This window comes from Triticum dicoccoides, chromosome 4B (assembly GCF_002162155.2).
Source record: "Triticum dicoccoides isolate Atlit2015 ecotype Zavitan chromosome 4B, WEW_v2.0, whole genome shotgun sequence".
In the NCBI taxonomy this organism is placed as follows: Eukaryota; Viridiplantae; Streptophyta; class Magnoliopsida; order Poales; family Poaceae; genus Triticum; species Triticum dicoccoides.
The window spans coordinates 575,938,514-575,963,960 of record NC_041387.1 but is presented as its reverse complement, the minus strand read 5'-3'; the positions used below and the strand labels follow the sequence as shown (position 1 = coordinate 575,963,960).

The 25,447-nt window shown below is 49.2% G+C and overlaps 1 long non-coding RNA gene across 1 annotated transcript in view; it reads right to left on the bottom strand.

Moving 5' to 3' along the window:
• Positions 1-18,924: 18,924 nt before the first annotated feature.
• Positions 18,925-25,447, bottom strand: part of LOC119291517 — a 14,388-nt gene continuing 7,865 nt past the window's right edge. The window contains exons 3-9 of the long non-coding RNA XR_005142483.1: positions 25,263-25,397; positions 24,986-25,056; positions 24,682-24,748; positions 24,113-24,249; positions 20,639-20,729; positions 20,276-20,318; positions 18,925-20,083 (exon numbers count right to left, since the gene is read on the bottom strand). This is a non-coding gene — a long non-coding RNA (uncharacterized LOC119291517). The remainder of the gene's footprint in view (positions 20,084-20,275; positions 20,319-20,638; positions 20,730-24,112; positions 24,250-24,681; positions 24,749-24,985; positions 25,057-25,262; positions 25,398-25,447) is intronic.

Sequence of the window (25,447 nt, the reverse complement as noted above, 5' to 3'; positions counted from 1 at the left end):
CAGCCGGCAGGCCCGCCGGTGCCGCCGACTAAGGACGAGGCCGTGGCGACGCTGCTCCTTCAAGTCGCCTCGCCAGCGCGCCGCCGTCTTGAGAAGGCGACTTCGGCGCCGCGGCCCTTGGAGACCGGTGCCGCCAGCTCGGCCATCCCAGACACCGAGGCGATGAGCGCCGCGCCCGTTGGGTGGGTGCGCGGAGGTGGCACAGGTCCGCTGAACCAGGCGCTTCTAGACGTCCAGGCGAAGCTGCGAGCCGAGGGCGACGCCCTCCAGAACTGCACCAAGGCGCATCTGGCATCGCGAGCGGCCGTCCGAGTATGCTTTCCTCTTTTGATTCTTTTTTTTCTTGTTCTTCTCTGTGGGGGGGCGCCAGCGCACCCACTGGGTGTAGTCCCCGAGTTTCGGGCCGGCTGCTGAGCAGGCGGTTCGAAACTCCCTCTTGGCGAGTTCCAAATATTTATCTTTGTATGAAATGCTTATTACAGGAGTATCACAACCTCCGCGTCACTGCCTTCAACCGCAATGTTGAGGAGCTGGGCAAGCGGACGACCGACTTGTCAGAGAGCCGGAGTGAGTCCTTCTTATTTTTCGCGGGGGCGCGCTGGCGCACCCGCGGGCTGTAGTCCCCAAGATTCGGGCCGACTGCTGAGCAGTCGGGCCGGATCTTCCCAGCGACCTTCTTTGCTGACGACTTAACGTCTCTTTCTTTTGTTCTTCTTCTTCTTCGTGGGGGTGCGCTGGCGCACCCGCGGGCTGTAGTCCCTGAGATTCGGGCCGACTGCTGAGCAGTCGGGCCGGATCTTCCCGGCGACCTTCTTAGCTGACGACTTAACGTCTCTTTCCTTGTTCTTCAGGGGCCAACGCCACTCTTCAGGAGCAGCTGGGCGAAGCCAACACTGCCTTGCGCGTCAAGGGGGAGGAGTGCAGCAAGCTTGCCGCGGAGCGCGACCTGCTGGCTGCGTAGCTGGCCGAGCAGAGGGAGCTTCTCAAGAAGGCGCAGGACGAGGCCGAGAAGAAAGAGGCTACTCTCCTGGCCGAGTTCGAAAGCGAGCGCTCCTCCTGGACTGACAAGGAGGCACTGCTGACCTCCGGCTTCCATGAGATCGAAGACATCGTCGACGGTGAGTTTCTTTTCTTCCTTTCCTTCTTTGAGCTTCCGACTGTGGGTCGGGCTGACTTCTGATTTTTGACTTGCTTCTTTTTTGTCTTGGCAGACTTCTTTCCTGGCCACTCGCAGGAGGTCACACATGCCATCGAGGCTGATCGCGAGGCACGGAGGGCAAATGGCGCGGAGATCGCCGCTAACGCCCCCCTGACCATCGACGAGCAGCTTCTGAGTATCGAGGCCCGTCTTCGGCCGGCCCATCGGTTGATGCGCCGGCTTCAGCATGCCGGTGCCCAGGTGGTTGCCGCTCTGTGGCCAGACATGCCGGTTCTGTGCACTGCCAGTCAGACTGCCGACTGGCTGGAGGTCACAACTGGCCGTCTGGAGGCCTGGAAGGGTTCCTTGGCCCGGGCCGGAGCGCGTCGGGCCTTGGAATTCGTCAAGGTGTGGTATCCGGGGCTGGACCTGGACCGGCTGGCCGCGTTCCGGTCAAAGGCCCAGGCAGAGCTGGTGGCTGTGGAGGGCGCCCTCGTCGAGCGTGCGGCGGCGATTGCCGACTACACAGATACCAGCGTCTTCGTCCCTGAGCGGGCTGCAGGCGGCGAGGAGGTGCCACCGGAGTGGTTCGGGATGAACCCGGACTACGACAAGGACTCGGCGGAGGTGATTAGCTCCAGCACCGAGGAGGAAGGCGAGGCGGAGGACGACGACGAGACGGAGGCGCCAGAAGACGGAGCGGGTGACCAGCCTCAGCTCGACCACGCCTCCAGCAACGAACCGCGTCCGACCGGGCCGGCTGCCGCTGGTGACAATCAAGCCGAGACTACCCAACCGGCCGCCCCGGCGCCTGACACCGCTGTCTCCTCCGATCCTCCGAACCCGTCTGCCGCTCCCTAGGCTGTCGTCTTGCCTTTATTTTATCTGCTTTAATAGTCTTTAAAGAACTTGTTAATTTGCACAATTCCACCCGCGGGGCGTATTTTGAACTTCTGTTTGAAGATTCGGCCAAGGGCCTATGTTATGTAAATATTAATCCAAATTCTATCTTTCTTGCTCATTGCTCCTTTGGCTTTTTCCTTTGCCGCCTTCCCCTAGTCACCGCCTTGTCAGCCGGACAACCGCTCCGCGGACTGCCGCTGGATCAAATGCCTGGCTACTTTGAGAAGGCAAGTACTTGCCATTCATTGGAGTCTTTTAAACAAGTTGGATAGAAAGCGGCAAGCCGACTACTCACGAGTCGGTTTTGCGAAAAGGGGCTGGGAGCCGGCTTAAGCTATGTTAATGCTTTTAGGTCCTTAGCCATTTTTCGTGTGGGCGCCCATTCATCCTTACTCCTGCCCGCCAAACAGTCGCTCTGCGAGCTGCGGCTTCTGGCAGGAGACGGCTTAGGCACCGCACACTACTTGTCCGACTTCAGGAAGCATTTCATAGCGCAAGACGGCGAGTCCCCGGGCCGACTAGTCGAACCCGGTGCCAAGCGGCGTAGCAAAGAGTAGCATACTCGAAGGCATAATTCTTATCATACAGATAACAAAAAGGGCAGTCCCCGAGCTCGTCTCGGGGGCCCCGAAGTCTTGGTACTTTAATACAAAGGGGTAGCGTGGTACATACTGCATCAACTGTAAAATCTTCGGAGAAGATTTGCATTCCATGGCCGTTCGGACTCTTTGCCGGAGTCATCTCTCTTGCGTGCTCGGGGCTTCTGAGCGTCGATCAAGTAGTAGGAGTCGTTACCCAACACTTTGCTGATAATGAAGGGGCCTTCCCAAGGTGCCGACAGCTTGTGTTGGCCGGCTGTCCGCTGGATCAGTCGGAGCACAAGGTCGCCTTCTTGGAAAGATCTCGGCCTGACCTTCCTGTTGTAGTACCGGCGCAGGCTGTGCTGGTAGATGCTGGACCGGCTGAGTGCCAACAGCCGGCCCTCTTCCAGCAGATCGACGTCATCTTGACGTGCTTCTTCTGCTTCCTTCTCGGTGTACATGGTGACTCGCGGGGAGTCGAACTCTATATCCGTTGGGATGACGGCTTCAGCACCGTAGACGAGGAAGAAAGGCGTGAAGCCGGTTGACTTGTTTGGAGTCATGCGCAGACTCCAGAGGACGGCCGGCAGCTCCTCAAGCCAACAGCCGGCCGAACGCTCCAATGGTTCGACCAGTCGAGGCTTGATGCCAGATAGGATGAGGCCGTTTGCTCGCCCACCTGGCCGTTTGACTGCGGATGGGCAACGGACGCTAAGTCCAGTCGGATGCCCTGCGTCGCGCAGAAACGGGCCAAGGCGCCTTTGGCAAAATTTGTGCCATTGTCGGTGATGATGCTGTGTGGGATGCCGTACCGAGTCGTGATGTCGGCGATGAAAGTCACTGCAGTCAGACCATTCAACTTCTTGATGGGCTTTACTTCTATCCACTTGGTGAACTTGTCCACCGCGACAAGCAGATGAGTTAGGCCACCTCGTGCCGTCTTGAATGGTCCCACCATGTCCAAGCCTCAAACCGCAAAGGGCCAGGCAATGGGAATAGTCTTGAGCGCGGAAGCCGGCTGATGTGGCTTGGAGCGGAACATCTGGCACCCTTTGCACTTTTGGACTAATTCTTTGGCCTCTTCTAGGGCAGTTGGCTAGAAGAAACCGTGCCGGAAGGCTTTGGCGACGAGTGCTCTTGAAGCTGCATGGTGGCCGCACTCGCCTTCATGGATGTCTCTGAGAATTGCTTGGCCTTGTTCTGCCTTGACGCAGCGTTGGTAGACACCAGTGACACTGCGCCTGACCAGCTCTCTGTTGACTATGGTGTAGGCTGCCGCTCGGCGTTGTACTTGACGAGCCAAGGTTTCATCAATTGGCAGTTCTTTGCTCACCAGGAACTTGAGGATGGGCTGTGCCCATGAGGGTGCTGCTATTTCTTCGACTACCAGTATTGCGACTTGGACGAGGGCGGCTGGGCTGGGAGGTGGCGGGTTGGAGTCCGCAGCCGCTTGCAGGATTGACGAAGTCCCCGGGCCGACTGGAGCAGTCCCCGGGCCGAGTTCTGGAGTCTTTGGTCTGGCCACCGCAGTCCCCGGGCCGGGTTCTGAAGTCCCTGGGCCGGCTTTGACTGCGGCGCTCTTGGAGTCAGATCCGACTTCTTCAGGTGGGGCCGGCACAAAGATGGAGTCTGATTCTGGTGAAGGCTTGATAGACGGCTTGAGGAGGCGCCGAAGGGCGACGCCAGATGGTATTGCTTGGCGGGTGGAGCCGACTCGTGCCAGGGCGTCTGCTTGGTCGTTGTCATTTCTTGGCATGTGAAGGAACTTGCACCCCTCGAAGTATCCGCTGAGTTGCTGTACCAGGAAGCGATAGCTCACCATGTTTGCATCTTTGGCATCCCAGTCGCCAGATGACTGCTGGACTACCAAATTGGAGTCGCCATAGCACAGGATTCGGCGGATGCCGAGTTCTTTGGCAAGCCGGAGCCCGTGAATGAGCGCCTCGTATTCGGCAACGTTGTTGGAGGCGGCGAAATGGATCTGCAACGCATACTTGAGCTTGTAGCCTTTAGGGGAGGTGAGGACGACGTCGGCTCCCAAGCCGGTGCGCATCTTGGAGCCATCGAAATGCATCCGCCAATGGGTGGAGTCGAGCGCTGGCGGCAGGTACTGGGTCTCGGCCCAGTCGACAAGGAAGTCGGCTAGTGCTTGCGACTTGATGGCGGTGCGGGGCTGGTAGTAGATGGTGTAGGGAGCCAGGTCTATGGCCCATTTGGCCACTCTGCCCGAAGCATCTCGGCTTCCAATGATCTCGGCTAGTGGAGCTGTGCAGACCACAGTGATTGGATGCTCTTGAAAGTAAGGCTTCAACTTCTTAGCGGCAAAGTGCACGTCGTAGCACATCCTCTGGTAGTGAGGGTAGTTCTTCTTGGAGGTCGACAGTACCTCGCTCAGGTAATATACCGGTCTTTGGACAGGGAGCGCCTTGCCTTCCTCCTTGCGTTCAACCACGACGACTGTGCTGACTACCCGACTGGTGGTGGCAATGTATAGGAGCATAGGCTCTTTAGGAGTCAGAGCCGCCAGCACAGGGGGAGTAGTCAATATCTTCTTCAACTGGAGAAATGCTTCGTCTGCCTTGCGGTTCCACTCGAAAAAGGTGGTCTTCTTCATCAGTTGGTACAAAGGGAGAGCCTTCTCGCCCAGCCGACTAATGAATCGGCTGATGGATGCCAAGCAGCCGGTGAACTTTTGCACATCTAACAGTCGGCGGGGGACTTCCATCCTCTCGATGGCTTTGATCTTTACAGGGTTGCACTCTATGCCACGTTCGTAGACCAGGAAGCCAAGGAGCTGGCCGGCTGGTACTCCGAAGACGCACTTCTCAGGGTTGAGTTTGATCTGGAATCGGCGTAGGTTCTCAAAGGTTTCCTTGAGGTCTTCCAACAGCGTTCCACGCTTTTCTGTCTTCACTACCACATCGTCTACGTAGACGTGGGCGTTTCTGCCGAGTTGCTTGAGGAGACACTTCTGCATGCAACCCTGAAAGGTAGCGCCGGCATTCCTCAAGCTGAACGTCATAGTCAGGTAGCAGAAGGCTCCAAACGGCGTGATGAAGGCAGTCTTCAGTCTGTCTGCCGGGTTCAGCTTGATCTGGTGATATCCTGAATATGCATCTAAGAAGCTCAACAGCTCGCATCTGGCTGTGGAGTCTATCACCTGATCAATTCTTGGCAGAGCAAATGGGTCTTTGGGGCAAGCTTTGTTGAGGCTTGTGTAGTCAATACACATCCGCCACTGCTTGTTCTTCTTCAATACTAGGACCGGGTTTGCCAACCATTCTGGAAAAAACACCTCCACAATGAAGCCGGCTGCTAGGAGTCAGGCTATCTCTTCCCCAACAACTCTTCTCTTCTCTTCTGGCAGGCGGCGCAAGGGCTGCCTGACGGGTTTCACATCAGATCGGACATGTAACTTGTGCTCAGCGAATTCCGTCGGTACACCTGGCATGTCTTTAGGGGACCATGCGAAGATGTCTCGATTCTCAAGGAGGAAATCGACGAGCTCGCCTTCCTATTTGCTGTCTAGGTTAGCACCTATGACAGCGTGCCTCTCTGGGTGTTCCGGGTCCAAAGGTACCTTCTTTGTTTCCTTAGCCGGCTTGAACGAACCCTCAGCTTCCGACTCCTTGGGGTCGAGCGACATCTCTGGCTGCTTGTCGGCCATTGCCACAACCCGATCAAGCAGCCGCCTCTCGGCTGCGATCACCAGGGACTCGGCCAGCCGACTACTCTCGGTCGCGCAAGCGGACGACTTCCTGTAGTCGCCGGCTACGGTCAGAATCCCCTTAGAACTCGGCATCTTCATCTTGAGTTAGGCGTAGTGGGGGACCGCCATGAACTTGGCCAAAGCAGGTCGGCCAAGCAACGCTTGGTATGGGCTTTCGAGGTCCACCACTTCAAACCAAACTGGCTCTCGGCGGAATTGATCTTTGTCTCCGAAGAGGACGTCTATCAGGATCTTGCCGATTGGTGAGCAGGAAAGGCCGGGTACGATGCCGTGGAACACAGTTCGGCTGCTCTGAAGCTGTCTTTGCTTGATTCCTAACTTCTCCATGGTATCCTTGTACAGGATGTTGATGCTACTGCCTCCGTCTACCAACACTCGCGAAAAGCGAGCGGCCCGCCTATCTGTGGCCAAGGTGGCGCTTAAAACCAGGGCATAGGAGCCCGGATTCGGCATCACCTCTGGGTGATCAGCTCTACTCCAACTGATAGGCCTCTCGGACCAATGCATAAACTCTAGAGTATCTGATGCTACTGCATTTACTTCTTGCTGCTGCAGCCGTCTGCTGCGTCGATCATCAGCCACACTGGTGAACACCATGTAGGCTCCGTGCTCTTCCGGATACTTATCTTGTACAGCGCCGACTGGCCTGGCAGTCGGCTGCTGGGGCGGCGGTGGAGGCAGCGGCACAGCAGGCGGAGGAGGAAGGAGGCCGTCTCCCTTGGCGATTCTGGTGAGTCAGTGGCATTTCCGGGTGGTATGGTTTGACGGCTTCGCGCCGCTGTGGAACTTGCAGGGACCATCTAGAGTCTGCTCGTAAGAGAAGGCCGGCAACCAGTTGGACTTGCCGTCTTTCTGTCGCTTGGTCGGAGGCTGCCCCTCCGGCTGCTGGTCTTCGACTGTTGCAACCTACCGGCTGCTGGAAGCCGGCTGTGGGGCCTAGCGCTTGTGATCATTCTGTTGCTGTCGCCGACTGACGTCCCCAGCCGGAGTTCTAGGAGCCTGAGGGGCCACCTTGCCAGTCGCACTAACTTGAATCTCCGTCTTCATGGAGGAGTCGGCCATGGCATACTTGTCTGCTATGACCAGCAGCTCGTCGAGGGTTTTCGGCTCGTCGCAGAGGAGCCTGTGCTTGAGGAGGGTGCCTTCTCTGCACCCGGCGGTGAATTACTCGATAGCCTGCACTTCGTGCACGCCCTCGCAGGAGTTCCGAAGCTCGCCCCATCGCGTGAGGTAGTCGCGAGTTGACTCGTCTGGGCCTTGTACACACAAGGAAAGCTAGCGCGGCTTGGGAGGTCGCTTGTACGTGCTCGTGAAGTTGCGGATGAAGGCCTCGGTGAAGTCGACCCAGCTGTTGATGCCGCGGGGCTTCAGACTGTTCAACCACGTCCGGGCTGTGCCCTGGAGCATGAGTGGAACATACTTCACGGCAACACGCTTATTGCCGTTCGCTATGTTGACGGCTGTGAAGTAGTCAACTAGCCAATCTTCTGGCTTCACGGAACCGGTGTACTTGGGCGTGTCTTGTGGGAGCGTGAACCCTTTGGGAAAGGGCTCATCTCGGATGCGGGGTCCGAAACAGGGAGGACCCAACTCGTCTTCTTCTTCCAGCGCCAGGGATCGGTGGAGTCGGTCGATCCGGTGGAGGGCGTCGTTCTCTTCGACTCCCTCTCGGCGGCCAAGGCGGTCGCCGAGAGTCGGATGCTCAACAGGCGGCGGGGAGACTCGCCTTTCTCTTTCTGGTGGGGGAGGCAGATAGTCGCCCTGCCGTTCCACTGCTCTTGGGCGGCCGTCTTGGTCGCGCTCGATGGTGATGCGAGTCCGACTGTGGCTGACAGCCGGATCCTTGTCTTTTCTTCCGCGGACACCGCCAGTCGGCGTCCGAGACGTCGCGCCTTGATCTCGGCGGGGAGGCAGGTCATCGTTTTGTCGTTGCGGCGCCTCCGTGCGGCAACCGGCTTCGTTCTGCGCGACAGCCGCGTCGAGGAGCCGCTGAACTCGCTCCGTCATCAGGCGGCGCTCTTCTCCTTCGAAGTTGTCTAGCTCATCCGCCGCCGCTTGGGCAGCGCGGATGTTCTCCGCAGGCGTGGTGTACACAGGGCGATTGGCCCCGAACAGGTTGGCGATGGTCGCGCCACGCCTCCAGACCGCGCCTAGGCGGCTAGGCCCAGTTGGAGCCGGCGAGCCGCCCACAGCGCGATCCATCTCACGCTGGTAGGCTTCTGACAAGCGTCTCATGCTTGCCAGCTTCTTCGCACCCTCGACGAGCTGAAGGCGGCGCGCCTCCAGCATCTCGGCGTCAGCGTCTTCCGGAACGGGCGCGGTCAGGTCTCGTAGAGCCGCGTCGAGTGGGTCATGAGCTCCCTCACCGGAGTGCTCGCCATGACTGATGACGAGCACCTCCGTGACGGCACTTCCGCCGCTCTCCTCGTGAGGGAGCGGCTCGTCGTAGACCACCACGTTGGTGGGGAATGCGTCGAGCGACACGGCGTCGGAGTCGACCAGCATCGGGTCGGTGGAGCCTACGGACTCCAAGTCCACGGCGGGCTCGCCGGTGACATGGAGTTGGTCGAGGAGGCCCGCGAGGAGGCTCTCGGGGCCGCCCGTGCCTGCGTCGGATGCAGGCTCGTCGAAGATGCAAACCTCGCCAAGAAGATCGGCAAGGCAGGTCGCTGCACAGGCATCGTCGATGCCTTGCAGCGCGTCGGGGCAAGCGCCATCGGGCGTGCCGGGCTGGCTACGCTCGCTGGGGAGGAAAAGGGTTCCCGTCCAGAGCAGGTCTCCGGACGACGGTGCACCTCGCCCCACGGTGGGCGCCAAATGTCGGGGGTTGGGTAGGACATATGCCAAAGGATGGCTTATCATGGTGGGAGCGAGTAGAACGTCGCCGGTGCCAGGAAACGGAATGAGGCGAAGACATGCACGCCGGCGGGTCTTACCCAGCTTTGGGGCTCTCCGAGGAGATAACACCCCTACTGCTGCTCTACGGGGTCTCCGCATGATCACTAAGGCAAAGTGAGTACAAGGTTGCTCCTCGAGCTGTATTCTGGAGGTAGGAGAAGGCAGGGCTAGCTCTCTCCTTCCTATTTGCTAGGGTCTAGTGCTGATGGATTCGAACCCTTTGCATGGGTACCCCGGGGGGTTTATATAGGCCTACCCCCCGGGGGTACAATGGTAATCCGGCTGGGCGCGGGTCCCAGCCGTCTGTCTCTCAGGCCGCCGTCTTCTCCGCCGACTGCTGAGGCCCGCCGACTGGCGGGCCCCGCTGACAGGTTCGGTACTGTAGCCGTGCTTCTAATGACGCAGGCTTGGTCATGGGGCCGTGGCAACAATGCCGCCGCCTGACGGACGATCACTGTCGCCATTCCCCGTCTTGTCTGGTTAATGGCGTGTGGGGCCCGTGGGAGGGGTCGGCCGACTCCAGGGAGCCGACTCCCACGGGTCCGTCTTTGGGGCGTTCTCGCCGTCTTCTGTGCTCCCACTGACGGGCGGGTCCCGCCGTCTCTGGGTCGTACAAGTTGGCCGTCGTGGGCACAGTGCACCGCCACTGAGGCTGAGGTCAGGGCAGGCATGGCAACAGTACCGCGCCACGATGGAGATCCCCAGCGATATGGCGCACTGTAGCCATGCCAGCCCCTCGCAAGCAGGGTAGAGATGGCCACGCGGTGACCGTACCCCGCCCCGTCTGTCGTGGTGAAGGCAGGAGATGGGTGGAGTCGCGGGGTGACTCTCTATAGCCGGCTTCTCCGGAAGTCGCCGGCCATGAGTCGGCTTATCTTGGAGTCGCGCCTGGGACTCGGCTAATCTTGGAGTCGCGCCTGGGACTCGGCTAATCTTGGAGTCGTCCCTGGGACTCGGCTTGAGGGGCGCAGCCTGTCCCGATGTCTTGAAAGGTTCTGGGGCTCGGGTTAACCTACCCGTGGCCCATTACTCCGACACTACGGTTCAAGCATTTAGCTTCCTTCCTTTCTTTTTTAGGAAGATCACACCTCTGCAGACAGATGGTGCTCTTGTTTCCTGGCTCCCGGCTTATACTACAGAATCGAGTCCGCTTACTTGTACTGCATCCGTCGACACCTTGTGCCTTTGCTGCTCGTTTGTACTTTTTGCTTTTTGCATCCGGGTCATCATATGGAGGCTTGTCCCTGCTGGTAGTTGCTCAACCTGCCTTGCGATTTCATTCTGGAGCCTTTAAACCCACAAAATTACCAATTGCACTACCTTCGGCGTCGCTACCACACCCACTGGAAGGTGCAGGCAATGCAACCAGTTCTTTAGTTTTCCCCTTGTTCGACTGAATTCTGTCCTCCAAGTCCATTCCATCTCACACAGTGGCTATAGGTGTCAGTTTATCCATTGCTGCCTTCAGGAGATCGTTATGTTTGCATTTCCTTGTCTCACAAACATCAAGGGCATGGGTGTACAGGTTTGAGTGTCTGAATGTTATTGAGGTGACTGAAATTTTATCCTTCTGAAGATGTGCCAAGTAATCTGGCAGTATATCTTGCATCATTTGTCCTACGCTTTAGAATGTGCTTTGCTGGTATCTCGTCTATACCGAGGAAATTGAGGACCTACAAAAGCAAAAGAAAAATAGTATGGAAGTTCTGTTGTTTAAGGAAATAGGAGTTGCAACAAAACGATTTGGTCATGACTATAACTATTTTTACCTTCACTGCATGGCAGCACAACAATCCCGTGTGCTCAAAATTACCACACTCAAATGTGAATTCTCTGCCCTGCTCGACAACTTCCACTTTGTACACAATCTTGCACGACTCCTCATGTTTCTCTGGATGGTACCGTCATACAAAATAGGTTTTGCTCTAACTGATCTCTCCCACCTTGTACTGCCCTCCTTCATACAGGACATGACAGAAAAAATTCAAACATAGCTCTAGTGTATATATCGCTAGCGTGCAACTCCGGCGGCGTTTTCACTTTCATTACTGGGAATGTCTGCATGTTTTGGTAATAAGTTAGATATCAGGATGCGAGGTTACAAAAACATGTGTATTTTTTGCATAAATGATTCCAAAAAAGAAACTTACTATTTTTGTATGCCTTTCTTCGAAGTTCTCACTTGCCTCCCTATGAAAAAGAAGCCTCATGTACTGGCGGACAAATAGATGCATGGGGCAGCTTGCTGGGACATAACCTTTGAGCATGTGGTTGGCACTCGCGCTGCGTTGTGTGCTGGCCAATTTTCCACAAAAAATTTCATTGAAGTACGGTTTTGCCCATTTTGATCTTGTTTCATAGATTTGTGTCAGGTAAGAGTGTTTTTGCAGACCATGTGTCTCTGTCAGCTCCTTCAATGCACTCTCGAACTCATCAACCGTCAGCATGTGGTGTATTATTTTGTGGAAATCTGATCTGAACTTGCTCCATTTTGCGTAATGTGGACCAAGATATTCCTTTGCCTTCTTAAGAATGTGCCACTTGCACCACTGGTGAGTGGTGTGTGGCATCACCTTCTCTATTGCCACCTCCATTGCCCTGCACTGATCTGCAGACATGTAACAAGTTACCTTACTGAAACTGAAGCAGCATACTGAAGAACAGAAACACCACAAAGGGAGTACTAGCGAGAATGGTAAATATAACCTCTCATATCAGCAATCATGACAGGCATGAACTATACAACTGAAAACTAACGAAATGTTAAATATTAAATGCACTATTCGCACACATGTGAGCAAGGTCTGCGGATGTTTGTCACCCATCATGCGGATAAATTGTGTGAACACCCACTCAAATGTTTCCACCGTCTCATCCCTAACTATCACGCTGCCGAAGATCACGCTTTTGAAGTGATTGTTCACCCCCCACGAACAGTCCAAACGGCATGTCATATAGGTTCGTGAGGTATGACGTATCAAACGCTATTGCATCTCCGAAGTAATGGTACTGTGCCCTGCTTGCCCCTGTAGTACAACCCAGAATCTTTTGATCCCAATTTTGCAAAAACCTCCATTGTCTTCCAGACATCATCATCTGCCTGATCTCGACAGATTTGCCCACATAGTCCCCTCAACGCTCTTTTGTTGAAAGGTATATTGTTCATTGAAACAAAAAAAACTACCAATTATATTGTAAACCTTGCCAATGCTAATACTGTTTTCACGGGGCTGTTTGACAAGATCATGTGTCTGTATATCGATATGTCTGTGTTGAGGCCAGTATAGCTTCTCGCCACATTTTTCTTTTAGCGAATGAATGTGCAACGTCCTGTGTTCACTGATGTACCCGCCATTGTCATTTGACTGCAGCAACCGTATCATTGAGGGGCATCTGCATCACGCAAGACCATGTGTTAATTCTTTTTGGAATCCCTTGGAAATGGTTGCAAAAAATAACAAGGTCAGGTCTTTTTTTTTTGGCACAAGCGCAGCGCTACATCAGTTAATGTGTTATGCTGAAAGCCAATCAAAATTAATACTCACCGAGCAACCGCAGACTATTTCCTCCATACATTTTGTTCTCTCGACGTTCAACCTGTTCGTCCCGTATCTAATTCCAAACTCAATTTCTCAGAAATACAGGTTGTAGTAGTCATATGCTTCCCGAGCGAATCAAAGTTGCTTCCTACTTCAGGAACTACAACAGTATCAGGATGGACGGTCAGCAGGTGCCTTTCCAACACGAACCCTGAACAATTCAGAACAGATTTTACTAACAGAGAATGAAAAAGAAAATGCCCTCTTTTAACTATGATTGCACGACATGTATAAACATGATTCAGTTTTATGCTAGTGTACTCAGAATTAAGGGATAACTGAAGTACTAATACGGGAGTTTTTATGCTAGTGTACTTAAAATTCAGTTCAATTTCAACTGAATGACCAAATACAGTGAGAGCATCATATAATCCACATACCTGTTCATCTAGCCCGGCGATTGAGTATCGTTTTTTCCGTTGACTGTTTTTAGTTCGGCGCCTACAAGCTGAGCCCCTCACAGGTGCTGTTCAGTTCTAGTTACACTGTCAGCGCTGCAGCGCCCACATCGCCAATGGTTGACTCGGCGGCCGTGCAGACCAGAGTTTGGCTGCGTTCGTCGTCCAGTGTGGCTTTGTCGCCTCCAAGATCCGGCAGCGGGAATCTGCTCAAACGAGGGAGCAGACTATTAAGCTGCGCATCTAGTAACAGCGGCCTTCACTACCAACCAAAAATGGTCCGAGGAAACATACTTGTCAACCAGATCTGTAGGAACTCGAATCCATCGCATCCCGCCTCCGCCGTCACCATAGCTTTGAGCTTCTCGACTCGTATGGCGCCCGGAGTAGGGCTGGAATTCGAGCCAAGTCGAGACAGCTCGACTCGACTCGCTAAAGCTCGTTTCGTTAACGAGCTAGCTCGACTCGACTCGTTACTATAACGAGCTGAAATCCAAGATTGGCTCGACTCGTATAACTTGCGAGCTGGCTCGTTTAGCTTGTTAAGCTCGTTAATGATATGAACATAAAAGATTATGAATATGTTATAAATGATTACTTGAGAATGTGAAATGTACATATTAAACATGTACAATGCTCACAAACAATTGTAAAGATGTGCGAGCTTAACTTACAATTGCCAGTACTATCAAGTCAGTACCATGTACATGACCATTGACCACAAACAATTGTACATGACCAAATGATCAACAAGTTAGTATGATACACATAAACAAACAATTGTAATTTTCTTGAACGTCTAGGTGTTGTGTTGTGCACCTAGGACGCAGGGTGCTTGGCTGATCTTTTGTACCAAGCCTAACGAGTTACACGAGTACTCATGAGATCGGCTCGTTTAACTTGTTCTATAAATGATCTTAAATTAAAGCTTGGCTCGACTCGTTATTCTTTGAGTTCGAGTCAATTCGAGCCGAGTCATGAGCTACTCATTTAGCTCACGAGCTTCGAGCTTTTCTTCCAGCCCTAAGCCCGGAGGGATGGAATTTTTCCCCCTAAGCGTCGGGCAGGGGTGGACCCACGATGTCATATGTGCTTATCCATTACGCACACGCCCTTCATGCGCTGGACCGCACCGCTGGGAATTGTTATGTACCGAGTGCTGCTTTTCCAGTACCAACGAACATATATGATGTGTACCGTCATTGCGTCGTTATGTCGGATGGCGCCGTGTCCGTATAATAGTTCGACGATCTGTATCCCTTCCCACCTTTATACGATCGCAGTTAATACACTTAGCAACGCGTCATTGCCCCATTGGTCTACGAATCGAGAGCAAGCGGGCTCGTCAGTTCCATCGCCGCTCTCGGGAAGATTAAGATAACTAAATATTGTAGTTCTGATTGGATGTTCTGATTGAATAAGAGTTCCAGTCGCTAGCTTTTTCTCCATATGGGAAATCAAAACTTCATTTGATTGAGCGCTATAGGTTAAGTTGGTTGGTTAGTGTATCACGACCGGGGACACCTGGCACTAGCTCATTCCTGTCTTCTTCAAAACTGAAACGGATAAATTGTCTTAAAGATCATTTCTATAGCGAGAAGAAGGAACTTTCTTACTAAGGCAACTCGTAGATTTTAAACGCATTCATCTTTCCTTTTTCTTGTACAGCGTGTAGGATTGAACATATTTTAATGGCAAAATGTTCCAGTGTTTGCTTGAACGTTATGACTAGATGAGTGTCCAATGAGTGCTCTGGTAAGCTCTGAGCATTTGCACAATTGAACAGAACAACATATGCAGAATTGTGAACAAAACTGAGCTGGATTCCACTTGTTGCTCCTAACACTTAACTAAATGGCACACCAAACTGAACTTGAACTGAACTAGATTGCAACTATTGCCTAGAGTTTGTACTCCCTCCATTTACTTATATGTAAATGGAGGGAGTATAAAATTATACTAAGCTTGAGACACTTATTTTGAGACGGAGGGAGCACATGCGTATTTGCATATGGTGCACGATGAACCAGAATTGCAACAAATTCATTAACGACATTTGCCCATCATGTATGATGTTATAAAGATACATTCTACAAAAAAAATCTTTCTCTCATACCTTACAAAAAATGCAAGGTAAATTCAAGCGGTGATTTTCATAAGGCAATTGCGCTAGAGCTCTAAAGTCGACTCACACTAGGGGAATTCTGCAAAGAGGAGAAAACAGTATGTTTCCATGGAGTTCATCATGATTAATGACAAATTGATAATAACTAATCCCTCCGTTCCATAATATAAGAGCGTTTTTATACTACACTAGTATCACAAACACTCTTACATTATGGGACAGAGGGAGTAGAACTTAGTTATATGGTGCGGCCTCACCTGGATCACTTCAACTACCAAACTGAACTAAAGAATGGACCTTGCTTCAATTAACAAAAACCACGTCAAGAAACAATGCTAGTTGGAGGCAAATGCCTTTCTTTTGAAATTGGATATTTGTACCTCCATGAGAATCAGGAAACAGTAGAACATGCAACAAAAATTAACACTGCATGTACCCAAACTACAAGCTGAAGAAAAATTGCAAGAGGCTAGATACCAAGGTCGCAGCTAAGCTTGCGTTGTGGTAGATGCCATAGTACGCCGATGCAATTTCTGTTGACCAGCTCGATACCAACATAGAACTGCTACCTAACTAAGGTCAACGAGGCAGCACAGGAGATGTAAAATTTAATAATGAAGTCTTTGTAATTTTATTTCACTAGTTAAAAACAATCGAACACATTACAAAATATTCAATCCAAAAATGCTGGTTCTGAAATTGATAAATGGGTTTCACCTCTAGCCTACCCCAACTTGTTTGGGACTAAAGGCTTTGTTATTGTTGTTGAAATTGATAAATGGGTTCTTCCCCATTACAGTTTCCAGGAACCACCAGTGGCTCTAACATAGTGATTTTTGGCAGAAACTTTTGGAAAAACCTACTACAACTACTATTGTTCTCAAGTGAAAGAGCACACTGAATATGTATGGGTATATCATGGCAAGGCATAGTTAAGGATAATGCCATCATCCAGATCACGTTTTACACTCAAATGCTTATGTAATTCAGTTTTACAAGACATCTTTTTTGGATCAATAAACGTGTACACGGTTACTATGAGCTAACTAAAGCCCATGTATTTTCGGTCATATGACGTGTTGATTCCGAATGATTAGTTTTGCTAAGCATACCTAATGCAGCCATTGGAGTGTCCAAAACTGAAATGCATAGTGCTAATGGAAATAGTACAGTACATGTTAAACTCAAACTCGGAAGAGAATGGGTGTGTCTTCCTTGAGAGGCAAAACCTTGACATGCCCATGCAAATGTGATGGTCCCACCTGTTCTCGGTTTACTGCAAGCTATTACCAACAGTAACAGGCTATGTTTCTTTAAAAAAAACATCAATTGGTGAGATTTGCCATGTTTCTTTAATGGATCTTCCAAGAAGGCAAGTGTGGCAGCTTTATTATGGTAATTATTGATCCTACTAATCAGTGGGGTTACATTTTCAGAAAGAAGATAAAAAAATAGGAGCTATAAATCAGTAACAAAAACACATAAGTGTCAACCGAACCAAAACTTGCAAAATCATCTTGCTCTTCTCGGTTCCTGTATCCATGAACAAGGTCAGTAGTTGCTAAAACAAGAAGAACCAAAGCACAAACAGGGTTAGAACCTCTCAATAGTTGAACTAATCCTTGAGTAAAATAGTTTTAGAAAATTACATGACAGATTTACAAGGGCAACCTACTTTTTATCATTGTTAGGTTCATTTTTTTTTTGCAGCTTCTCTATGAGTCTCATACAAGCTAAGTTTCACAAAAGTTTCTCTTTCTCCAGCCCTATATGTGCCACCTCTGCAGCTTGGATATCAATTTCTGAACAAAAGGTTGACACCTCTGCAGCTTTACAACAAAGGACAGTATACGTTTGAATTGATTAGTATCTACAAAGGAAAGGCGCTAAGCATCATACCTACCCATTGCCTTAGTTGCTATGACCGTTCTTGACTATATATATGCTAATTAGATTTGGACGGTGCAAAAAATAAACCATGAGGCAATCACACTAATATCATGCATATTTCTCTGTAAATTTTGGACCATTAAGTTCCTGCACCTTTTCATACAGAGACATGGGGTTAATTTTCTTCTGTTATCAAATGGGTAGTGAAAAACTAGCGAACTACAACAACTAATTCTATGAGTAGATCATCCTCCATCGTAGCAGCTATTAATTACCAGTAAGTGACTCTGCATCATGTTTGACTAATCACCCTTTTTAGAACAACACACTTAATTTCTTTCTCTTGTGTAGCAAACAGAGAGCCTACAATGGAATAGGAGCTTTCTCCTGGGGTATAATTTTGCATGGTTGAGCCAGTCGTCACTTGGTCGATCGACCAGGGTGAAGAATAAGTCTTCAACCTGGGTCCTTAATAGATTTTGTATGTATAAAATGGATTATGTTAACCTCTGAGTCCTTCATTTTCCATGCACGTGGGATTTCCCATGATTTATGCAGGGGCTAAACTATTGCTTTTGGGTCACTATCATACTGTTGAGCACTAGAATCAGTTTGACCCCGTGTAATGTAAATATACACAATAATCCTAAGCCCCTGCCTTCAGTCCTCAGTTTCACAGGAAGAAATTCATCTTATGACTGTATAAGAAATTTCGGTACATACTACTAAAGCAAATTTCACTCTCCAACTAAGATTTTTAATGAGGCCATCTTAGATACTGATGCTATCAAGCATAATCAAATATTCACAATAACAGCAGGCAATCAACAAGTTACACCATCAAAATGCATTTTTGGAACTAGAATATGGTGCAGAGAAATATGAACAACTAGGGAATGGAAATTCTGCTCTTCAAGTACAAAGGGATAACAGTTAGTACTTAATAGCATCTAAGGACTAATATAAAGGCTTGTGTGACTGACAAGAACAACCAATCAAAAATAATATTTTTTTACTACAGAACCTAAATACTGTACAAGAAACATCTTTATCTCTCGTGTGAAGGAGACCCTATGCACAGAAGGTTAGACAAATTAAGTTTATATCACCGGAAGTAAAAGGAATGCACCTTTAGTTAAATGGGGGATATCTGAAAAGCCTACCTTACAGGAAGATTCAAAAGAATTATCAGGAAACCTTGATTTAAATCTTTTCAACTTACTGATTGCTGGACTATCAAGGAGAACAAAGGAGAAGAGGGTCAACCAAAAATGGAAATAACTCCTCTTGGTTTGTGGGTTGGTTCAACCAAAAAATAAGCAAATATTAACAGCCGTTCTCATTGCAATGGAAATAAATCTATCTGGAAACAGGTACTCCCTCCGTCCGGAAATACTTGTCATCAAAATGAACAAAAGGGGATGTATCTAGACGTATTTTAGTTCTAGATACATCCCTTTTTATTCATTTTGATGACAAGTATTTTCGGACGGAGGGAGTAAGAGCCAAGCATTGACAGCATGAACACAGACCAACATTTGAATTACTCATGTCATCAGATGGATAATCACAATAATTTTACTTATGCAGTTGGTTGAAGAGAGAATAGCAGGTTACTTCCATATACAAACTAATGGAGACTAGCTATAACCATATGATCACTCAGCAAAACAACACATTCCCATCTAGTTTATTCAATAGAAATTGACAGGAAATAACCTGAAATAATGGGTGAGCGTCAGTACGACACTCTGCAGTTCAAATAAATCAAACTCGAATTCTATGAATATCTGGGTAATGGCAACTAAACAAAAGAAATTACGTGATGCATTGTATCTGGAATTCTGGAGTGAGAAGAGATTTGGGAGCATTACTGAAGAATACACACGTAATGAAAAAGGGCTGAGAAATTAGATCCTTGCCAGAATCTCGTACCAGCCTGGTCTGCCCTGACGGTAGAGGATGGAACTGCGGCAAGGAGGGCTAGTAAAGGACTTGTGGGGCTGGATGCAGGTCTTCCACCGGTAGGAAAATGCCCAAATCCTCTGCAGTAGATTTCACACGCTGCTGCCCACCGCCAAATAACCTCAGGGCAGAAAGCGGTGGAGACGCTGTAAAGTGTCGCCGTGAAGCCGAGGCGTCGATTCCTCCATGGCTGAAAGCCAATGCCGACGAGGGCGCCCAACGCGAAATCGCCCGCTCGCCGCTGAAACTGCTCGGCCCTCGCCTCCGATCTCGATACTGCTGGTAATGGAGCCCACGTTTACCAGAAACTGCGGGGAGGGGGTAGGATTAGCTCGCAATACCTGCACCAAAAAAAAATCGTGCGCCAGCCCCAGACGTGGTGGGAATTTTGTTTTTTTTGGTATAAGGCCTTGTACAATAGGAGATGCTTAGGGAGGTGCTTAAAAAAATGAACCAAGTTTTCCTGAAGCACCGGTGCTATTTCTACGGGAGAGACGCTTAGTTAAGCGTCTATCCTGTACAAATAAGCACCGGTGCTTAAGGAAAGCCTGGTTTATTTCTCTAAGCAGCTCCCCTAAGCACCTTGCATTGTACAAGGCCTAAGAGCATTATAAACATGAAGTCTGGTACACAAGCTATATATAGGTGACACCGAAGGTTTACGATGGTGTCCTCATAGGGAGTGAGCAGTTCGACAGAGGCGGAGGCACTTTGCCTTGGGTCTGAAGGTGAAGGCATACAACGTTCCTTCATCTATGTTTGCCATGTGAAGAACTCCGTCCAGTTTGTTGTTAAGCCTTGTCAGCAGCTCCTTCCAGAGAAATGTTTTCTCTTGTAAAGTAGACCATAAAGAAACCTGCACCATACAAACAGAGAAATATTTTCTCTTGTAAACCATCAGAAGGTGAGGAAAGTGCTTCAGAACTGGAAAAAAATAGTAACTTCACACGAGAAATAACCTCTCCAATATGTATGCAAATACAATAGGCTTAAAATGAATTGAAACAAAAACAGAAACAGAAATCAAGAGAAACTAAGAAATGCATACCAGACCATGCTAAGCACCTTCAGTTTGACCATAAGTCACGCTGCTAAACCAAATACACACACAAAAAATTAGGCAATATTTCAAGTGAATGAAGAAGGAATTAATAAGATGGAGAGCTGCATTATCATCTTTAACAGAAGGAAAAGGCATAGGCAATGAAGAATGTTTGTTTTATAGCAGGCATGAATATAGACATGCACTGGATATTTTTCGACAATATGTACAATTTAATTTAAAAAATTCCATGTTGTTTGACAGTAGGAAGGCAACACTTGCACCGACAAAAATACAAAATCTGAAATGTAAGATCCGAGTAACTATAAAGATAGGCAACACAATAGAATGTAAGACATGATAACATACAGCACTGTGTCCAGGAGCAGTTCTTAGGAATAGCAGTCAATTTACATCATATAGTGATTGGATCCAACACCATCAACCCATGGTACCTTTTCTACAGAAAAAGCACACAAAAAGATGATATAAATGCTTCTTTTGATCTTCTGTACCAAATATGATCAGACCGATCTTTGTGACTGATCAGTCTGATAAAATATGCAAGCCATATGATTACTACCAAAAAGATGGACACAAACTTGTGAGTTTCCTTATGCACAAATCAGAATATATGTGTACTGAAAGTTGAAAGAGATTCAAGCTTCTAGATGAAAAACATCGATAAAATAACTCGGGATGTTGCAATCAACTGACATTATACTGCAACCTAGTGCTGCTGCTCACCATGAGACCTGTACTGAACCATGAAACAAAAAGAATGTGCGACCTGACATTATACTACAGTTTCTTGTGACCGGCAGATTAGGAATGTCGAGCATAAAAATATGGTGGATATAATGATAAATTGAATGACTGGAGCTAGCAAGGGTCATGGAATATGTCAAACAGAAGAAATTACTAACATGAAAGTAGTTGTCATTTGTAAGACCACCCCTCAGTGTTCTGGTATGCATGTGCGACCTGAACATTGTTATGACGCTATAACATATTTCTTGTTAAAAAGGTGAGTGGTTCTGTTAGAGTACATAATGGGCCTAATGGGCCCGTTAGTCTTAGGGTTAATTAGAGATAAGGGTCGCTTGCTTAGGGGTCAAGTAAGCCTTGCTTGAAAGTCAAGTAAACCTCTCTATATAAAGAGAGGAGATGTATCAATCTAATCAAGCAAGAATTAAGAAGGAAATCCCTTCCCTCTTGTCCGGCCGTGGGCAAAAAGGCCCCCGGCCGGCCCTCTCGCACCCTCCTTCTAGCAGCGCCATAACAATTTGGTATCAGCTAGCTTCGGTTTGATCATGTCTTCACCGCCGCCAAGCCCGTCTCTTCCGCTACCGGTCACCTCGTCGCCTCCGGCGACCACCACGACCGTCGCCACACTCCTGCCCGCGCTGGGATCCTCCGTCACGCCCGCCCCCGCCGTCCTCACCCCGGAGGAGGTGCTCGGGGTGCTGCAGGACCTAACCCAGGCGGTCCAGGAGATCCACCTGTTATTGGCCGGGTCCTACGGGCCGCACCCGGCTGCGCCACCCATCGCCGCCCCCGCGCCGCCGTGGCAGCCGCCGCACCAGGCGGCGTTTGCCGCACTCGCTGGGCCGCTGCAGCTGCCATCCATCGCCACCACCGCCCAGCCCTGGCTGCAGTGGCAGCCGCCGCTCCTGGCGGCCTCCGCCGCGCCCAGCGCTCCACCGCAGCAGCCGCTGTTGCTGCCCGGCGCGACACCGCAGCAGCCGCTGCAGCTGCAGCAGCCACCGCCGGTCAGCTCCGTCGCCCAGTATGGGATGCCCTACGACGGGACTGCGACGACCTCGTTCCCATCAGCGCCGCCGCCATCCCAGGGCGTCCACATCCAGCAGATCAAGTCCCCGCCGTCGCCGTCACCGCTTCCGTCTTGGATCGCTACCCACCACGTGTCGGCGGCGGTGAGGCTGCAGGCTGCTGCGCGCAGCCTCCTAGCGCGTCGGCGTGTGCGGGAGATGCGTGGTCTGCAGCTGCCGCTCCTCCAAGTTGCCCTTCGCTGCGCAAAGGACCTCACTCTCGTCCGCTGCATCGGGGATCTCGGGCATGCTGTTTTCCCTGCGGGCAGCGACCTCAAAATCTTCGACATCGGCGGTTGGGGGGGCACACCCCTCCTCGTCATTCTCCATCGCAAGGCCTCCGCTCTTCTCTGTGCGGTGCAGACCAACAGCCGTCCGGCGGGGAGAAGGCAGGGTGTCACTGACAAGAACGCACCGCGTAGCACCACTGCAATCCGCCACCGGCCGCCGCGAGGGTGCCTCTGCTGGTCACTCTTGCGAGCACTTCCAGGTGACCATACACATGCACTCCTTTTGTTCAGGTGGTGTCCATGGGATCCGGGTGGCTGTACACATGCACGTCCGACGTGCGGATGGTGTCCACTTTTTGTTAAGGGGTCCAAAATAAAGCGTCCCAGTCCATTCAGGTTGATAATAATGGGTTTATTTTTAGGTGTTAGGTTTGTGTTGCGTCGAGTCATGGTTATAAGTTGGTTAGGCTGCAGCTCGAGGACAAGCTGCATGTCCAGGTGGGGTGTAGTGTTAGAGTACATAATGGGCCTAATGGGCCCGTTAGTCTTAGGGTTAATTAGAGATAAGGGTCGCTTGCTTAGGGGTCAAGTAAGCCTTGCTTGGAAGTCAAGTAAACCTCTATATAAAGAGAGGAGATGTATCAATCTAATCAAGCAAGAATTAAGAAGGAAATCCCTTCCCTCTTGTCCGGCCGTGGGCAAAAAGGCCCCCGGTCGGCCCTCTCGCGCCCTCCTTCTAGCAGCGCCATAACAGGTTCCCTTTCATACAACTCTTGTATATTTATTTGAGTGGATGTCAATAATTTAGATAGTCACTATCTGGGACTAAGGCAGCTCAAATCATTAGTTAAATGTAGTAGCGCAACTAATAAAAAATGAATTAAAACATCTCTGTAATAGAATCAGAATCTGTTGTTCAAAGATATGGAATCTACTTAAAAGATAATCTTGGCTCTCATAGATTGATCGAGGAGAGTAGTCATTAGAGCTCTACCCTGTTTTTCCATAACTATGAAGCGACACAGATAGCCAACTGACATAGTGAACTACTTAGTTCTGTATTATAGAGCAAAACCTAGGCATAATAGTCAGGCTACAAAACAACTATGAGGTGCACCAACTTCTTTTTGGAAAATACAAATACCCACTAAAGAAGAACGAAGTTGCACTCGGCCAGCAAGGCATTTAACGCAAATGCATTGGCTAATGCCAATGATGTCTGTTTGTTACCTAGGATAGCCATGAAATTGTTAATCGTATGAAAGTACAGGACTGCAAAGAAACCATGATCATTCTACAATTGTGGAAGCAAGTTATTATGTTTCAAGAAATCCTACAGAAAAGAAGCAATGTAAAAAGGGGAAACAGCTAGGCACGCACTAAGAAACTGACAAACAATATCTGTTCAACTAAACATCTACACCTGATGAAATCAATATCCTTGTGGAGGGCCCTATACAATTGAAACAGAAAAAACAATTTTCAAAAACAGTGCCCCTCTGTTATCACCATACTCTAGCAGATTAATTTAACACGATTTAGGATTTGTAGAACTATGATATTAAAACAGAACTAATTGTTCTCGCTACTTGTGCTTTCTGATGCCTTGTGGCATTGCTAATGAAAATACCTTGCGAACCCATTTAAATGAATTTGTACACTTCTGTTGATTTGTCAAAAGGAACATACTGTATAACCAGGACAAGCACCTTTACAGAAGTTGGCATTGGAATAAGCTTAATGACCTTTCGGAATAACTTCTGTGGTACTAAAAGAGCTACCTCGCAATTACAGTCAACAGTTAATGGCTTCATTCTTAGTGGGGCAAGGAAAATAGGGAGCACAGATGAAAATGCTCATACAGGAAGATCGTCATCGATGGGGAGTGGGAAAGTGTTATGCACTTGGAGAGCAAAGCCTGCAAAAATGTATAGAAAGAACATGAACTATTGACCTGTTGCCATCTCGTTGGCAGAGTGCCATCGCCATGACCGAGTAAAAAAAATATAGTCTATCCCAGCTTGACTGGATATATAGATTCCCAAGGAAAAATTACAAACCTATACTATACTAATATAGTGAATATCAAGATTCTTAGGAGAAATGTGTAACCTAAAATACTAAAAAAGAATCATAGCCCATTACAAAACACTGCATATACATACAAAGATTTTCAGGAGTAGATATGATTCTAGCATATGTTCAAACCAGGAATACAAATCGTGAAAATGTTTAACCTGAAATTTGCTCTAAAACCTGACATATGTTTATTTTACAAATAGTAAAACATAAACATAAGCATTCCTTTTAGCATAAAAAAAAGGATCGAAACAGTTAAAGAAAGAACCACCTTTTTTGGTCAAACCATTCCTTTTTCTGGGAACCTTTGTTAGGCAAGCCTTGTGGCATCTGTAACCCTGAAACCACACATAACTCCCCATCAGAAAATTGAAGTCTCAAGCTTCCTATAAAGGGGCATTTGCATTCCTAACATACCCAGATTGTGCAATCAAGATATGTAGGTAAACAAATGAAAGAAAGCTCTTCACTACAAATCTCATCGAACTTTGTCGTATTCTCTTCTCTCCCTCATGTAGTCATGTTTATAGCATCAAAATGAGAGAACAAAGGTTAACAAGAGGGAGAAAAATCACCTTGATCTTCAGTTCTTGATGTACTCACTGAAGCGAGATTGGTACTTCTTAGGTTCCTCATCAGCTATTGACTGAAATAGGGTAGGGCAGAAGTTAAAACGAGATTCAGTAAGCTGCTTCAGAAATAAGAACAAAAGTACACTGCTTTAGGATACTTTATATGGGTGAATCAGGCCCAGATATATCTTCCAGAAAGAATTCATGTATACAACAATGATAGCACTAGGGAATGAAGAAATGGCATTATAATACCACGAGGGCAATGGATCCAACTCACCTTCATGCAGTCAGCAACATGACCTTCATAGATGTATTTGAGGTGAATCTCAGCGCCCAGCTGCTTCTTATCCTTCTTGAAGCCAGCAAATCTCTTGTCACTGTGCGGAAGATCAAGACCACCATCCAAAGCTCCCTGCAGTAGCCAACAGACTGAGCGGGTCTCAAAGGATAAACTGTATGCTC